The sequence below is a fragment of the Budorcas taxicolor genome, chromosome 9, assembly GCF_023091745.1.
Source record: "Budorcas taxicolor isolate Tak-1 chromosome 9, Takin1.1, whole genome shotgun sequence".
Lineage (NCBI taxonomy): Eukaryota > Metazoa > Chordata > Mammalia > Artiodactyla > Bovidae > Budorcas > Budorcas taxicolor.
Window position 1 is genome coordinate 93239147 of NC_068918.1, and position 19263 is coordinate 93258409.

A 19263-nucleotide genomic window follows, 5' to 3' on the forward strand; every position below is an offset into this window, starting at 1 on the left:
GATGTCTGAAAACCTGACCATGGGTTCTTTGAGAGTCTGCCTGCTCTGGGCTATCAGTAAAACTTAATATTTCCTAAAACGTTCTTTTCCCTAACAAGGGAGCAGGAGGGAAGATTTTAGTTCAACTGCTGGCTGACCAGCATGAACCGTATCCCTCCTGGAGTGGTGGCCTTTTGCAGAAGGCAGTTCTGGGTGTTTCCTGCACTTTGGGCCGCCCGGGTAGAAGAACCTGCCTGCCACTGCAGGAGATGGAAGAGACACAGGTTCAATCCCTGGGTCAGGGCATGCAAACCACTCCAGTATTCTTGCCTGGAGACTCCGTGGGCAGAGGAGCCTGGTGAGCTAAAATCCATGGGATTGCGAAGAGTTGGACGCTGAGCAACTGAGCATGCATGCCTGCCCTTTGAGGCCAAGTTCACAGACACTCGGCTCTGAGCTGGAGCCGCGTTCAGGAATCAGGGGCTGGACGTGATCACAGGCTGGTCCAGTGCTTACTTCTGGGGAAAAATATCACTCAATTTATGTGTTCTTAATAAGAAACACACACACACACACACTTTTAAAAACATACCCAGTTCCTTAGAAGTCCTCTGAAATGGCGACAGGAAGGTCGAGATGAGCCAGGCGCTTGAATCAGTGCCATCCTGAGCAAAGCTAGACGACGGACAAAGCGCACCACTCACTCCCCAGTCCCCAGGGCGTGTGCTTTGCCAGCTGCTCTGCTTCCAGGCAGGCAGGGGTGTGCAGAAACTCTCTCTCTCTCTCTCACACACACACACACACACACACACACACAGACACACACACACAGACACACGCACACACACAGACACACACAGACACACACAGACACACAGACACACACACACAGAGACACACATACAGACACACACAGACAGAGACACACATACAGACACACACAGACAGACACACACACAGACACACACACACAGACACACACACACACAGAGACACACACAGACACACACAGACACACACACAGACACACACACAGACAGACACACACAGACACACACACACAGACACACGCACACACACAGACACACACACACAGACAGACACACACAGACACACACACACACAGAGACACACAGACACACACAGACACACACACAGACACACACACACACAGAGACACACACAGACACACACAGACACACACACACAGACACACACACACTTCTTTTCATTTTGGAAAGCAGCTGCAATCCCACATGGGGCCCCTTGAGCCCATTCTCTGCAGTTCAGCTCAGAGGCTCAAGGTCCACACCGACGGCCTGGCCTGCTGCCGCGCCCACTCCCACCCGGCACAGACCCCCAGCCAGGGTGTGTGTCCCTTCTTTGGGCTGATGGGACCAGCACGTCTTTGTTTCTGTAGCGGGGGAGGCATCAGCGGGAAACGCAGGGTGGATGAGTCCCCCTCCTCCCACTTCCAGGCGGGGTGCTCGCTCAGTGCTCTCTGGAGACTTGGGGCAGCTGCAGACCCAGCGGGCACAGAATCTTCCGGAAGGCTGCAGGAGCCTGTGCAGCTCCTCACGTCACACCTGCCAGCAAGGCCGGACAGCCTGGCTGCTTCCCTCGAATGCTCTCTCCTGCCGTGGCCCAGACTCCGGGGAGCCCATGGAGCTCGCCCCGCGGGCTCAGCTGTGCTGCCTGGCTCTGGGCGTCTGTTTGCAGGAGGTCTTACCTCTCGGGCCTGCATCCGATGGGCTGTCTCCGCAGAGAGCGCTGCGTCAGGGAGGAGGGGTGTCTGCCGTGCACCCAGAAGTGGGGCGTGTGATCCACACCCTAGCACGTGTCTGAAGTGACCCTGTGATGTCACGCTTAGGAGAGTTCATCGTGCATGACCAGTTTTCCCAGCCTTGAGCCAAAAATAGTTATTTGCACTTAACGGGGTTTCTAGAGCTTGACACATCTTTACACACCAGGGTGATGGGCTCAGCAGACTAGAAGTCAGGTACCCACGTTCTAACCTGTGCAACTGTATACCCGCCTTCCAGGTGAGGATGGGCCGGGATGGGCTGAGGGAGCGGGAGACAGCTGGCACAGGGGGGCCCCCGTGGGAGAGAGAGGTGCCCTGCCTCTGGCACAGGTGGGTCCCTGTGGGAGGCAGCGGTGCCCTGCGCCTGGCACGGCTTGACCCCCGCACATACGCCTGCATGAGCACACTGGGGGCGGGGGCGGGGGCGGGGCCCAGGAGCCCCTGCTGATACCCGTGTTTACTGGTCTGGGTGGGCGTTGTAACTGTGGGGGATTTCCCACAAGTCTTCCCCTCTAATCTTTGCGTCCTTCCAGCTCTCTGCACGTGTCCCACAGGTAAGGGGTGGGGGGAAGTCCCTGGGTGGAGCTCCCAGGAGCTAGCCCGTCACCCCTGTTCCCCTCCACCCCGGCCCTACCTAGCTCTCATGGGGTTTAGTCCTGCCTGAAATCCCTGCAAATCCACGAGAATGTTCCCGGCAGCCAGTTAAGTGTGTGCAGACGCCCTGGGCGAGCCTGGGAGACCCGCCGGGTGTCCAGGCCCTCGTCACTCAGCGCCCTGCGGTCTCCTTGGGGAGCTATTTCTGGAGATTACCAGATCTCTGCGCCATCTGGGAAGCCTCAGAGCTGGTGGATCTGAAAGGTGGATTTATACTTCGCGATGTGCAGGGTGGGACTCAGCCTCCAGCCCTCCCTTGCCGGGATTCAGCCCAGGCTATTAAAGCCGGAGCTTGAAGACCTGGGCTGAGCGATCTCGTCATCTAGGACGCAGGCATTCTGAAACCCACAGAAATGGCACAGGCTAGAGTCAGAAGTGACGGGTCCGCATCCTGGACACCCGCTCGTTCCATCTGTCTCCTTTCGCACCTAAAAATGCAGGTGGTCTTTCTGGGAAGGCTTGGTGTGTTAGTGCTTCTTGGACTTTTGTCCCAGTGCAGCTCTACGAACGAGGACTGTCAACCCAGCTGCGACCTGTTGCGTCCATTTAATTAAGCGTCAGCTCAAGCGAGTGGCAGCTTCCACCTGAGCGGCACTTTGCCTGGCTCTGCTCCCTGTCCTTGTTCTGGTGGGGCTTCCCCTTTCTTTTTATAACCCACAGATTTTCCCAAATCGGTTATTTCTGAAGGACAACGTGCTGGTCATTAGATCCGTCACTGAGAAAAGATCACGTTGTTGCTGGAAGCTCTGTCTCCAGGGGTGCTGCCCACATTTGCAAACTGGCCCCTAAGAAGGTTCCGCAGGCTCTGGGTTTGGGACTCAGTAAAGGAAAAGGAGAACGTGTCCTACACTTCTCTTTGAGGTCAAGAATTTCAACTTAGGCCAAATGGTTTAGTGGCAAAGTGGGTATAATGCTGGCCAGGGGTCCCTCGGGGGCCCCTGGGGGCTTGGTTTCAAGAAGGGGCTGGGGTCCCTCGGGAAGCCCCAGAGCCCAGGGTTGCCTGCCTGTGACCCTGGGGGCCCTCCCTCCCCCTGTACAGGCCGTGGATGCTCTTCCTGAGAAAGGCTGCTTCTTGGGTCTGGGCTGCCTGCTACATGCAGGCTGGATCCGGGTGGAGCCGGGTGGATCCAGGTGCGGCTGCCGGGCCCAGGACAGCTGATGGGGTGGGAAGAGCCGGGGGAGCGCAGCGTGGCTGTCAGGGGCCCAGAGCCCAGAAGGTGCTTCAGAAACTCGGGTCAGGCAGGCGCGGCTGCCGGAGCCAGGCCTGGGAGGACATGAGCTGTGGGCTCTGGTGCCGAAGGGTCAGACGGGCCTCCAGGGCAGGCGGGGCGCTGAAGGCAGGAGGCCACCTCCCTGGAATGGCCAGGTGGGCAGGAGGCTGGCCTGCGGTTCCTCACGACAGTGGGCTCTCCTGGTTTAGGACTGGTTTTCACTCTGCCAGGGAGCCCTCTGCCCGGTGCCCACATTACATGGACGGCTCTCTCAGGGCCCCGCTGCCCCCACAGCAGGAAAAGCGTCCGGGCCTGAGGGGGGCTTCTGGCCTGAGAGGGGCTTCGGGCCTTGGCGAGTCCCGGCTCTGCCCTCAGAGGGCCGTGGGAGAGGGCTCCGGCCACGGGAAGCCGGCGGGAACCACCCTGGCCCCACAGAACTGCAGGGGCCTGGTGTTTCATTGGTCCGTGTGTCACCGAGTTCCCCACCCCACATCAGCGGCAATTTCCCCAGGATTTATAACAGAGGACGCCTCTGCCCCGGAGACAAGGCTCTCGACCTCAGCCTGAACCGAGCAGAGGTTTCGCCAGCCTGGGAGAAGACGGCGTGTAACAGCTGTCGGGATGCTACAGGCCCCTGTCCTCAGCCTCGCTGGCCCGGCTGTGATGTGGGCTTGAAGGACTCTGAGCTCAGGGTCACCGATATCCCCAGCCCGCGGGTGGGTGGGTCCTGGCAGGAGGGCGAGCCGGGAGGAGCCCCCTCACAGGCACGGACTTGAATAGACAGCCTGGACCCCAAGACAAAGGCCAGGGGTCTGCACCCCAGACTCTCCTTGCAGCAGAGCCTGAGGCACAGGGCGGTGGGGGCCCGGGGCACAGGGCAGGACCTCCACACCCTGCCTGGTGCAGAAACCCCGTGCTTTTCCAGTCTGATGATGGACAAAGACAAACCACGGCCCAGAGCCTTGAGACCTGAGTTTTAACAAACGTGGCCGGGGAAGCCCGAACCCCACATTCCTCCTCACTCCCCCAGGAGGCGGGCAAGGCCTGCTCTAACTGCGCAGGCCAGCCTGCTGCTGCTCCAACACCACGCTTCTGCTCAGGTCCCCGTGATGAGACAGAGCCGCCGAGGCCTGACCGGGGAGGGGCAGGGCGCCCAGCCCAGCGGGCTCTCCACCGCCCGCCCGGGGACAGCCCTCCCTCTGGAAGGCCCTCGTCCTACCCCGACCCTTCAGGCTCCAGAGTTCCCAGCAGAGGGGTCCGCGGGGAAGGCGGGTCTGGGGAGCCTGCACCACGTTCTTTGGGAGCAGCCGGCCCCAAGCTCCCCTCCGGCAGCTGGAGGCCCCGCCCGACCTGCAGCCAAAGACAGCAGAGGCCCTTACCTGGCAGGGAAGGCCACTACTTTTTCTTTTTTTTTTTTTTTCCTGTTTTTACTTTTAATGATGACTAACATGTCACATGATGTCCTCACAAATGAGGAGGAAATGATCAGATCCTAGGTTGCACTTCTTTTAGTAGGAAGCATAATCCCTGGGACCATAGTCTTTTTAAAACAGGTTTTTCCATTTTATTTATTTGTTCACTGGCCGCACTGACCCTTCGTCGCGGCTCGCAAGCTTTCTCTAGCTGCCGTGCGAGGGCTTCTCAGTGCCTGTGGCGTCTCCTGCTGCAGCCCGCAGGCTCCAGAGTGGGTGGGACTCGGTACTTGCTGGGTGGAGACTCGGTACTTGCTGGGCGCAGGCTTAGTTGCCCTGCAGCGTGTGGGATCTTAGTTCCCGGACCAGGGATAGAACCTGTGACCCCGCAGACAGATTCTTAACCACTGGGTCACTGAGGACATCCCTGAGACAGATTTTTACAATGACTTTATTAAGGCATGCTCTACATATTATAAAATCCACTCATTTCCAATGTATGAGTCAGTAATTTTTGAGTCACTTTGGTGAGTTATGCAGCTGTTGCCATAAATTAGTTTTAGAACCTGTCTATTACCCAACGAGATCCCTCACGTATGTTTATAGTTAACCCCCGTCCACCTCCCTTGCCTTTTCAGGACAGTTCCTCTAAATGGAGCTGCGGTATGTGGGATCTTGGGTCTGGCTTCTTTCACTTGGCCTCGTGTTTGAGGTTTGTTTGTGTGATAACATGTATCAGATACTCAATCCTTTTCATTGCTGAGCAATAGTTCACTGTATGGCTATACCACATCCGTTTATCCATCACTCCTGATGGCTACCGTCAGTGTTTTCCTTTCTCTTGGGTCCATACCTGAGAGTGGAGACACTCAGTCACGTAGTAAATTCACGTTTAACTGTTAAGCTGCCAAACCATTTTCCAGAGTGGCCGCATCACTCACACTCTTGCCTCCAGGGAGGGAGGTTTCCTGTTTCTCCACATCTTCAGCCACATTTGGTTTTGGTTTTGCTTTTTTAAGCCATTGTGGTGGTTCGTGAAAGACCATCTCACTAAAGTTTTGATTTGCATTTCTCTAGGGACAAATGAGAAGACTCTTGAGAGTCCCCTGGACAGCAAGGAGATCCAACCAGTCCATCCTAAAGGAGATTGGTCCTGAATATTCATTGGAAGGACTGATGTTGAAGCTGAACCTCCAATACTTTGGCCAGCTGATGCAAAGAACCGACTCATTTGAAAAGACCCTGATGCTGGGAAAGATTGAAGGTGGGAGAAGGGGACACCAGAGGATGAGGTGGTTGGATGGCATCACCGACTCAATGGACATGAGTTTGAGCAAACTCTGGGAGTTGGTCATGGACAGGGAGGCCTGGCGTGCTGCAGTCCATGGGACCGCAAAGAGTTGGACAGAACTGAGAGACTGAACTGAACTGAAGCGAACACCATCTCTAGTTTCTGTGAGTCAGAAGTCCAGCAGCAGCAGCTTGGCCCTGTTCTGGGGGCTCTCATCTCAGGCTTGCGAAGCCATAGTCATCTGCTGGGTTATCTGGGGCTGGGAGCCCCTCTCCCAGGTTGGGTTCTGTGACCAGTTCTTGTGTGTGTGTGTGCGCACGCGAGTGCGTGTGTGTGCGTGCGTGTGTGGGTACGCGTGTGTATGCACATTCGTGTGCGCGTATATGTGTGTGCATGTGCGTGTGCGTGTATGTGTGCGCTTGTGTGTGTGTGTGCATGCACGTGCGTGTATGCGTGTGCGTGCATGTGCGTGTGTGTGCGAGCGTATATGTGTGCGTGCGTGTGCATGTGCGTGTATGCATGTGTGTATGTGTGCATGTGCAGGGTTTTCCCCCCATGACAACAAGGAGCCAGTCTCCAGCACCAGCTGGGTGTCCCGGGTCCAACTCGATTCTGACACCGCCCAGAGCGCAGCAGACCCCGAAGGGAGGGTCCTCGTCCTGCAGACTGCCCCCCTGCCACATGCCCCATCCCCCCTTCAGATGCCAGTTGCCTGCGACTTTGACTCCCCTGCTCTAGACAGGAGGGTCCAATGCCCCCCGCCTTGGGTCTGATTGATTTCTAAAGCAGCTCACAGAACCCAGAAAGATTTGCTTACTCTCCTAGTTTGTTATAGAAAGGCGTGATAAGGACACAGAGAAACATCTGGATGGAAGAGATGTGCAGGGCAGGTGTGGGAGGGCCCAGAGCCCCACACCATCGCTGGGGGCCGCTCCCCACGTCTCCGTGTGCTCACCCGCCTGGGGGCTCTCTGACCCCTCTGCTTCTGGGATTTGGGGAGGCTTCATCATGCAGGCATGATGGATCATGAGCTCTGTTTTCAGCCCTTCTCTAGGGAAGGAGTTGGGGGAGCTGAAAATTCCCAGCTTCTCATCTGGGCTGGGTCTTCCTGGTGACCAGCTCCCACCCACACGCCCACCTGGAGCCACCTCCCTAGACCAAAGGACACGCCTGTCGCCCAGGAAATTCCAAGAGGCTTAGAAGGTCTGTGTAGGGGCTGGGGTCAAAGATCAAGTATGAGAACAGAAGAGGTCCCCTCTGTTCTTATTACTTGGGAAGTCCGGAGAGTTTCCGGAGCCTCGTGTCAGGGTCGGGGAGGGAGCCTGGCACACGTTTCCTCTCCTCTCGCCGCCGGCGAGCGGGGCTGTTTGTCCGCCTCAGCAGCTCTCTGGGTGCTGTCCTCAGTACTGTCTGCCTGTCCACGGCATCTGCTTTCCCTGGACATGTGATCCATGAGGCGAAGGTGGGGGCTCCTCCGTGTTCAGGCACGCCTGTCCCCCTGCTGCCCTCGACCACGCAGAACAGCCCCAGTACAGTGGCAGGAGGGCTTGGATTTCCAGAAAGCAGAGCCCTTAGGCCCCCCTTGGAACTGCTTTCCACACGGGCTTGTTGCCCGCAGATGTAACTCGTGGATAAAAGACAGTCTGTAAACAGCCATCACTGCCCGCTGTCCACACGCACAGTCAGATCTTGCTTTTTGCTGTCCCACCTGCGGAGGGTAAGAACAAAACGCAGCTTCTCTTCCCAGTTAAACTAAACCATCATCTGGGAGTTGAAGCTCTCAGAACGGGACCTGGACCTGAAATTAACACCAAACCACACCGTGTCATGGATTTATCGTAACCCACAGAGTCCACTGCGATCAGGAAAATGCCCACCCCTACCCCCGGCAGCCATAGGTGATTGTAGGGGTGGGGGAGGAGGTCAAGGGGGAGACAGAGATGACCCAATAACCAGCGAGGAATTTGAGGATTTCAGGGATGGGCTCAGCACAGTGTTGGTCCCGGTTTGAGAGGCAGCAAGAACCACAGTTCAGGCTGGGTGGTGACGATCGTGGCCATGCAGACGTTGTTGGACCAGGACCAGTCAAGGACGGTGGGTGTATTTACCACTGAATTCTCACCGCGACATTGAGGAAGACACCACGGTCACTCCCACTATACAGGCCCAGAGACCTAGGCACAGAGAGAGAGGCCCAACATCCCCTCGGAAGCGTGTGGGAACAGACGGCAGATTTGGGGTGTGGATCTGGGCTGCCTGAGTCCAGGTAGCCACCAGGAGGCCCTGGGTCTCCCGGCTGGTCCCCCCGGCTGGTCCCCCCGGAGCCTGCAAACACGGTCACCAAGGGCACCGTGACATCCGCGGCAGCTACATCACATGGGGTGAGGCTCCCCGAGGCCCCCGAGGCCCCTGAGACCTCACACTTCCTGCACACAGGACCCTGAACCTTCCTCCTGCAAGCTGGACAAGCCCGGCTTCCAGGGCAGCTCCCTGCCAGCTCCACAGGGCTTCTGTCTCACCTTAGGAAGAGCCCAAGGCACGCCATACCATCTCAACATCTGACTTGGATCTCACAAAGTTTTCTGAGCACAAGCACACAAGCCAGCTACACGCTTGCGGAATATCTCGCTGCATCCGAGTCGCCCCTGCATTCTTTTCTCACTGCACTATCGAGCCTGGGCAACATTGCAATGTGATGGGTGAGGCCATGGGTGCAGCAAAGTCCGGGGAAAACCCTGGTGAAGTGGCTTTGATTAAAACCACTGCTTATGGTCTGGCACCTGATGGCTTAGGTTCAAATCTCAGCCCTGACATGTCCCAGCTTGGGGTCCTGTGAAGACAGGAAGTTCCTTCTTCCCTCCCTGCCTGGGACTGTCTACAGGGCCGGCACAGTAACCGAATGTGGGATGCAGGCTTGCCGGGAGGAGTCCAGTGGTTAGAACACGCAGACCCGTGGCCGATGCGTGATAGACACTCAGCAAGCGTGAGTAACAGTGTTTCCGGATCTTGGGCAGCTGTCAGCTCCGTGACTCACCATTATTTGGGCACCGCTAAGAAAGGAAAAAATAAGGGGCAGTTAAATAAAGCCTCTCCATAGACTATAAGACACATCCAATTCTGGAGACAGTAGAGTTGGGGGAGATGCATGTCTTCAGTGGGTGAGACGTGGTGTTACCACTGTGCCCAGCCATCTGCCAGGAAAACGGGAGCAGTGGGCTGTGACCCACGGCCGTGGTGGCAGAACAAGAATGAGACATTCCGGGGCACACCTCTGAACACAAGAGGAAGGGGACCTGGACGTGGGATGATGGGGTGAAACCTGGGAAACGGAGCCTGGGTCTGACTCACGCCCGCCTTCGTGTCGTCACACCTGTTCACCCCGTGTGGGGAGCCCAGTGAGGAGAGCAGGAGCAGAGCTGCTCTCAGGCGCTGGAGGGCGGTTTTATTCCGTCTGCTCCCGTAGACACTGCTGATCAGGGCTTACACGTCAGGCTCTCTGGGTGACAGTAAGGCACGACTTCTGCCCTCAAGGAACCTCCTCTCCAGCAAAGAGACGAACGGCGATGACTCACCCGCCCGCCGAGACCAGGAGACCCACACTCACCGCAGGTCGGTGTGTCAGAGCGATTCCATCGGCAGTGGGAATTCCCACAGAACCCGCAGAGGAGGCGGGTTTGCCGCGATGGAAACAGCCTTCAGCCTTGGCTTGTCTCTCTGCTCTCATGCACGCTTTTCCCTCGATCGCTCACCTTTGCCCCATGGTGACCTGCTTGTACGCGGCTTTCCCAGTGGCTCAGCAGTTAAGAGTCTGCCTGCGGTACAGGAGACGCAGGAGATGTGTGTTCGGTCCCTGGGTCAGGACAACCCCCTGGAGGAGGGCATGGCAGCCCCTCCAGTGTTCTTGCCTGGAGAGTCCCATGGACAGAGGAGCCTGGTGGGCTACGGTCCACAGGTTCCAAGAGTCAGACACGACTGAAGCAGCTAAGCACACACACACAGTCTGTTTAAGCCTCTTTAACTCTTCCCTGGGACCATGAGCAGGAACGATGCCTAAGCAAAACAAAATGGCATGCGCCACGATACACTCTCCCCTAGGCTAGACGCAGTCTTCCTGTACCCCCAGCACGTCTACCTGGAGATGGTGGCAAAGCGGGGGGAAAGCATGGCGGCAGTGAAGCAGAGAAACAGCAGGAAGGAAGCGTCCCGACGTCCGTGGTGCCGCCCAAGCCGTGGCTAGGGGGGCCCTCCGCTCCTCTCAGCGGCTTTCCTACCCCGAGTTCAGGGTTGGCGGGGGTGGGGGGGGGGGTTCTGCAGGGCTGAGAAGGCTGCTCCTCCCCACCCAGGCTTCTTCCCAGTGTGGTTGCAGAGAGACCCGTGGGTGGGGGACAGCTGGGTGCTACGATCACTCTTCTCTATCATGGGAGACAGGGTGTAGGCTGAGAGTGGAAACAGGCTGTTTAACAGCGATTGTCTCCTCTTCATGTTCCCTTTAATATTATTGATAAATCATTTTCTTTAAAAAGGAAAAAGAACGTGTTTTTCCCCAGGTTGTGGTCAATCAAGCACCATGATCCCAGCAGCCTCTGAACAGCGGCGGCTCAGGCTTCTGGCAAAGGACAGGACATGGTGAGCAGACAGCAGGGCTTGGGTCGGGGGGGTGCGGCAAGGACACGGGGAGATTGAGGAGGGGCCCCCGTCGCCGGGGCCCCGGCTGCTCTGTGGGATCAAGGTGTGCTTGGCCCCAACACAGTGCAAAACCAAAGTGACCTCCACAGTGGACAGTTCAAACCTCACTGCAGTGATGCAGCTGACTTCAGAGGGTCTCCGTCAACCCGCCGACCATGAGACGAACCCACTCAGATGGGGCTTCACAGACACCGAAGGGGTCAAAGCTCTCTCACCATTAGACAAGAGAGGTCAACTTCAGAAAATGGTGGGTCAAACACCGGCCTAGCAGACTCCTCGAAAGGAACCCTCCTCTTCCACCTCCTACTGGGGGTCCCTCAATATGTATTAAATGCCCCCAAAGGGCCCATGCTTGGGGCTATCTTTAGAGACTCTGGCATGGTAGGATTCGGGAAAATGAGGAAAATCAAGGGGCCTAGTGAAATAGGACAGCAGCGTGAGTGCTGCAGTCTTCCACAAATGACAAAGGCCAGGCAGCGTGGGTGCCGTCTGTGATGGGAAGAGTAAAAGGGCTGCAAAAGGCCACTGTCCTTAAGACGCTGGGTGGGAAGAACCTCGTTATACTGATAACACAGAAGTAACATGGCAGCAGAGGGCTTAATTCAAGGTCTTGTATAGATGCTAAATCTGTCAAAATCATCACCTCACCAACATTACTAAGATCATCACCATCACCACCACCACCATCACCATCATCACAACCATCACCATCACCAACATCACCATCACCATCACCATTACCACCATCACCATTACCACCATCACCATCACAATCATCACAACCATCACCATCACCATCACCATCACCACCATCACCATCACAATCATCACAACCATCACCATCACCATCACCATCACCACCATCACCATCACAATCATCACCACCACCATCACCACCACCACCACCATCGCCATCACCACCATCATCACCACCATCACCCTCACCAACATCACCATCACCATCACCATTACCACCATCACAATCATCACAACCATCACCATCACCATCACCATCACCACCATCACCACTACCACTATCACCATCACCACCACCATCACCATCACCACCATCACCATCATCACCACTGCCATCATCACCAACATCACCACTATCACCAACATCACCACTATCACCATCACCATCACCACCATCACCACCATCACCACCATCACCATCACCATCATCACCACCACCATCACCACCACCACCATCACCATCATCACAACCATCACCATCACCACCATCACCACCATTGCCATCACCACAATCATCACCACCATCACCATCACCAACATCACCACCACCACCATCGCTATCACCACCATCACCATCATCACAACCATCACCACCATCACCACCACCACCATCGCCATCACCACAATCATCACCACCATCACCCTCACCAACATCACCATCACCATCACCACCATCACCCTCACAACCATCACCATCACCATTACCACCATCACAATCATCACCACCACCACCATCACCATCACCACCATCACCACCATCACCACGATCATCACCACCATCACCATCACCACCACCATCACCATCACCATCATCGCCATCATCACAACCATCACCACCATCACCACCACCACCATCGCCATCACCACAATCATCACCACCATCACCCTCACCAACATCACCATCACCATCACCACCATCACCCTCACAACCATCACCATCACCATTACCACCATCACAATCATCACCACCACCACCATCACCATCACCACCACCGCCACCATCACCACCACCACCATCGCCATCACCATCATAACAACCATCACCATCACCATCACCACCACCATCACCACCACCACCATCACCACCACCACCATCACCACCACCACCATCACCATCACCACCATCACCACCATCACCACGATCATCACCACCATCACCATCACCACCACCATCACCATCACCATCATCACCATCACCATCACCACCATCACCACCATCACCACCACCACCATCGCCATCACCATCATCACAACCATCACCATCACCACCATCACCACCATCACCCTCACAACCATCACCATCACCATCACCACCATCACAATCATCGCCACCATCACCATCGCCGTCACCACCACCGCCACCATCACCACCACCACCATCGCCATCACCATCATAACAACCATCACCATCACCATCACCACCACCATCACCACCACCACCATCACCACCACCACCATCACCACCACCACCATCGCCGTCACCACCATTGCCATCACCACCATCACCATCATAACAACCATCACCGTCACCACCACCACCACCATCACCACCACCACCATCACCACCACCACCATCACCACCACCACCATCGCCACCACCACCATCGCCACCACCACCATCACCACCACCACCATCGCCATCACCACCATCACCATCACCACCACCACCATCACCGTCACCACCATTGCCATCACCACCATCACCGTCACCACCACCACCACCATCACCACCACCACCATCACCACCACCACCATCGCTGTCACCACCATTGCCATCACCACCATCACCGTCACCACCACCACCACCATCACCACCACCACCATCGCCATCACCACCACCACCACCATCACCACCACCACCATCACCGTCACCACCATCGCCGTCACCAGGCCCCGCTATGGCCTGGGCTCCCCCTGTTGCCAGGACTGATGCTCTGTGCTCTACATGCACCGTGTTACCTGTTTTCCACAAAGACCCCCTATGTTGGCCTGGCCTTTTAAACGTAAGGTAATAAAGACTTAGGAAATTCATGACCGGACCACAGTCATCATTTGGTCAATGTTAGTTCCAGGCCTTGAGCCAGGGCTGGACTGATTTCAAAGACTGTATCCCTAACCGTTCTGCTTCCCTAAACCCCAGTCCACCCAGCAGAGCCCACTGTTCAGGTCAGCACAAAGAAAGTAATGGCAGAAAGAGCATCTCCAAATACATAAACAGTGTATGTCGGCAGTGCTTTTTATTCCCTTCCAATTATTTAATTTTTGGAAAAACTCCATTTGCATCTAAGCAATTTACTTTTAAAAATCCTTCTGATTTCTTAAGTGGCACGCACAAAAATGAAGCTAAACTCTTTGTGAAACGCCTCATTGAACACTCGAGAAAGACAAAAACAATCCGTTCTGACAAGGCTGGAATTCAAGGCGCACTTGCCTGGGTTGTCTTTGTAATTCCACCCCATACAAATCACCCTTGTTTTCCGCCATCGTGGGTTTATCAGAGACATTCTTGCCCTGTAATTCGTCCTGAACACACCAGGCTTTACCTTTGGAAAAGTAATGAAGCACTGCCTGGCTGAGAGTGATAAAGATTTATCACGCCTTATACATGGAGATTAGAATGTAAACACAGAAATCTCAATTAACCTTCTAACCTGTAGGTCAGAAGGAGGGGGCTCCCAGTTATAAGCAGAAGGCAATGCCATTTCCTACAGACCCGTCCAGCTGGTGACAGAGTTCAGGGCACAGTGATTAGTTACTGGGACAGGAAAAGCCGAGGTGGGGAGGTTCGTTCCTGAAGAAACCTGTGTCCCCCACTAACCCAGAGGCTAAGCCTGGGGCGGGGTCAGAGACAGCCCTCCAGCCAGCTGCAAAGCAATCTCCAGTCTCCAAGAAATCCCTGCTGGTGCCCAGGAGGAGCAAGGGGGTGAGGGAGCTGAGCAGGCATCCCCAGCCTGGACGCTCCCGGGGCTGTCCGCATTCAGACCAGCTTCCAGGAGCACCGCCTGGCCTCAGAAGAGCAGTGCTGGGACGACGCTGGGGAGCCAGGAGGGAGAGCGGGTGCTGGACCAGCCTCAGCCTGTCTGCCCTGGGCCCTGAGATCCCAGGAGGGCCGCCCCACCCCACACTCTGGTCCTCAGGGCTCTCGACACCCCGTCTCCACCACCCACAACGGCCTGGGGCTGCCTCCTTCTCACAACGCCTCCCCTCTCCCCCCATCCGTGCCAATCTTCTGGGTAAAATGTAGAAATTATAGGGGGCTTCCCTGGTGGTCCCGTGGTGAAGACCTTGCCTTCCGGTGCAGGGGGAGTGGGTTGAATCCACGGTCGGGGGCAAAGATCCCACGTGCCTTGTGGCCAAAAATCCAAAACAAAACAGAAGCAATATTACAACAAATTCAACAAAGATGTTAAAAATCAAACAGAGAGGGAAGCCCGGTGTGCTGCAGTCCGTGCGGTTGCAAAGGGTTGGACCCAACTGAGCGACTGAACAATGACATCAAAAAAAAACCTGTTTTTAAAAAAGCAAAACTCGTAGTCAAGCTTCTGGGTGGGTTGGAAAACCTAGACTCAAAAAGCTTCCATCTCCAGGTGTTTTTAATGAAACCACAGCCCCTGCTTGCTCCTGGAGGTGAGTCCCTGTGGGCCGCTGAGTGGACGGCAGCCTGTGTCTCCCCCAGGCTCTCAGTCCAGCGGGCAGCAGGGCGGGGTGGGGGGGGGTGGTTCCTGCTCTGGGACCAAGTCCCTGAGTTTCTGCCCCTCCCCCACGTAGTCATTTTTAGCACAAGGAGCAGAAACAAATCTCCTGGCATCTCCATAAGCCTCAGTGGAGCTGCTGATACAGGTGCCAGCCAAAGTGTCCCCAGAACCCAACTCCCACCCGGGACCTCAGCCGCAGACTCACTTGGAACTAGGGTCATTCCAGGTGTCACTGGTTAGGTCACAGCGAGCTGAACCCCCTAAGAGGGGCCCCTGGCCTGTGTGACTGGTGTTCTCCAAAGAAGAGGAGACACACAGGTAGGGAGGAGCCCCATGAAACGGGGCAGAGACAGGAGCAGCGTGTCTACAGGCGGGGAGCACCGAGGAGGGACGAAGGACGCCCCGCCAGGGGCAGGAGGCAGAGCAGAGGGGGTTCGGGCTGCCCACACCTTGACACGGGACGTCTGGCCTCTGAAACCGGGGACGAATCCACGTCTGCTGTTTGAAGCTGCCCAGTGAATAACACTGGGCAGTGGCTGTCCTGGGGGTCCACCACGACCCCTGGCAGCAGTTTCAGAGCTCACCCCACGGGAGCTGTCATCATCGTTGTTTAATCGCTCAGTCGTGTCCAGCCCTTGGGACCCCACGGACTGCAGCCCGCCAGGCTCCTCTGTCCGTGGGGTTTCCCAGGCAAGAACACTGGAGTGGGTTGTCATTTCCTTCTCCAGGAGATCTTCCCGACCCAGGGTTCAAACCCGCACCTCCTGCGTTGCAGGCAGATCCTTTAGCACTGGTGATCTTTGAGTCACCTGAAGCCCCCACAGGAGTCGACCCCCGTGTAACCCGTGAGACCCAGTCCCACCCACTCGGGCCACCGGGCTGGACTCGGGGGCCCTTCTGGGCCGTCGCGCTCAGAGTGGCTCCTTGCTCAGCACGGAGGTGTGCTGCAGGCCCGGGCCGAGTCACGCGGCGTCTCCCTGCTCCACGGCTCTGCGGCTCCTTCCTGACCCCTGCTGCTCATCGGGAAGAGTCTGTCGCTGCACCCGCCCTGTAACCTTTAGACTCCCTGCCCCCACCCGGGAACGCCTGGCCAATTAGCCTTTAGTTGATTTTTAAAACATCCTTTCAGGAGCCCTCGCTTCCTGCTAATATTTGGGTCCTGGTGCCTGGGCGGTGGCAGACGTCATATTTGTTGAAAAAAATGAATGAATGAACAGACAAGCCCCCGAGTAAATCAAAGGACATCCTTCTTTCTTGGAAACGACAAACTTCCCCCCTCGCGTTGTCAGAACAGCGTCCCCCGGCCTTATCCCCTTCCCCTGCCCATCCCGCGCTCTGCACAGTGACGGGCCCAGGCCAGCCGGTGGCCGGAGCTCCAGGAGGAGGCCGAGCAAGGCCGTCAAATGAGGGGAGATGGGGGCAGGGACTGGGTGTCCAGAGGCGGGGCGCCCCTTCACAGCTTCACCCTCTCACTGCTCTTCCAGAAGGACGGGCCCAGCAACACTGCTGTGAGCAGACGGCCCTGATGTCCTCGGCTCAAGCCCGTGCTCAGAAGGGCTTCCCGCAGAGGGGCGGCTCGGAGCCTTCTGCGCACGTGTCTCCCCGGCCTGCTCTCACCTCCTTGGAGACCCTTGAATGGTTAAGATTATGTATCCACTCGGGTAGACTGTGTGCCAGAGTCTGGCCAGCAGTCAGCACATCTGTGAGTGTATCTGCAAAGTGTGACTAACGGTCAAACCTGCAGAGGAGAGCTACTGATTGTCCAGTCACGGTGGGCCTCGCCCAAACAGTCAAAGAGCTTAAGAGGAAAAGACTGGAGTCCCGGGAGACAGTGGGCTTCTCCTCCAGACGCCTTCAGACTGGACCCAGGATGCCTGCTCTTCCTGGGCCTGCAGCCCAGCAGCCCGCTCCACACATTTCAGCCCGCCAGTCCCACAGCCCCCGCCCCTTCGTGTGCACACACACACACACACACACACACACACACACACACACACACAGCCCACTGGCTCTCTTTCCCTGGGGACCCCTAACTCAGGCCGTCTCCCTGGAGCACGGGCTCCACTGCAGGATTTGGGGTAAGGCCACTTACTCTGATTCTCGATTTGCTCATCTAGAAAACGGGAATGATAATATCTACATCGCAGGTTAGATGAGACGGAAGGTGTAAAAATACTTTGTAATAAACTGTCTCTGCAAAGTTATCATTTCCAACTCTCAACCATCCAGAACACGTGAAAGGCTGTGCTGTGCCACCTTCCTCCCAAGCAGGGCTCTCCGCCCCCCCGCCCTGCCCCCCACCCCTGGGGCCTCTGGAATCTCTGACCGTCCAGCGTTGGCCTGCAATGGCCCCCTGCCTCCCCAGGCCTGACACTCTCCAATCCCCCACCACAAGTTCCCAGCACATGACTCAGTGAATCAGGATGTGCTGACCTGGGGGGAGGATCAGCAGTGGTCTTGGCCTATTCAAATGCGCCTGTAACTTGAACATCAGAAAGAATGTTTCTCAAGCTGCTGCTACCTGCCTGCAAGATGGTGCCCAGTCGAGCGGCACCCCCAGGGCTGCCGGACGCCCGCGGGCCGGGTGCTGGGGGTGAGCAGAGACTGAGCTGTGTGCCCTGCCCCTCTGCCCGGGCGCACAGGCTGCAGGTGAGTGCTGCCCGCCAGTGTGGCCAGGGCCGCAGCGGGGCTGCGGCGGGGGCGACTCAGCCCGCTGTGCTCCTGCACCTGGTCCTGTCTAGGGGCAGCAGACGCCGCCATCACTGGGCCGAAGTGACAGGAAAGCTTCCGTGGGCACGCGGAATCCTGCTTCCCAGCTGGGCTCCCGTGTGCCCGGGCGCGGGCTCCCTGAGTCCAGGGAGATGGACACACACAGCACAGCACATATGTCTCTGGGCCTCGCCTTCCACCAGCCCTCAGGGGCCGCAGTGCTAGAATCACCGAATGTCACACTGGCAGGTGTCCCCGGAAACATCTGGAAAGTTCACCTAAGATTTAGAGAGAGATGCTCGCAGAGTCCTGTGTTCAAATGCAACCTTTCCCCAGATATAGCAATAAAACTCACAAAAGTGCTCTGCAAGTGGTGGTTGGAAGGGTGGGTTGAAGCAGGGGAGAAGGAGAGCAGGAAGCTGGCCCTCCCCATTCCCACGGCAACCCAGAGGGTTCCAGGGAGCCAGCTTTGAGGAGCACGTCGGAGGACCAGGAGGAGGAGGAGTCTGCAGCCCTGGGGCCGGCATGAGGTCACCCCGCCCTGGTTAGGGGACCAAGGGCCTGGCCCCAGCTTGGGAGCAAACGTCAGATGCAGAAAACAGGCCTGCTCCCAGCGTCCCCCCAGAGACCAGCCCCCCTCACCCCAAGCACGACACCCACTCCACCTCCACTTCTGAGATGCTGCTCAGCCCGCGCCGATGCCCGGAGGACTTTCGCCTGCACTTTAAAGCCTTCGCGATCAGAACTTAGTCAAGGTTTCCTTCACTCTCTTGGTGTTTGCTCCACCACCTTGGAGACCGGTCCACGGATTAGGCCCGGGGGATGCGTGGGGAGAAGTGAAGAGCCCAGCATCTGTGCACGCCCAGCCCTCGGTGGCCGGCAGCTCCCCAGCTCGTTGGGTCTTCAGGCCCCCTCAGCCACGTGGCATGCGTGCTTCGCATCCATAGGGGATGACCAGATCCTCAGCACACTCCTGACCGTGCCGAACGTGCCTCGTGGGAGCTCAGCGCTTGGTTTCCTTCCTGTTGTCTCTCTGGCCCTTCCACGTGGCCCCTGGGTTTCCCAA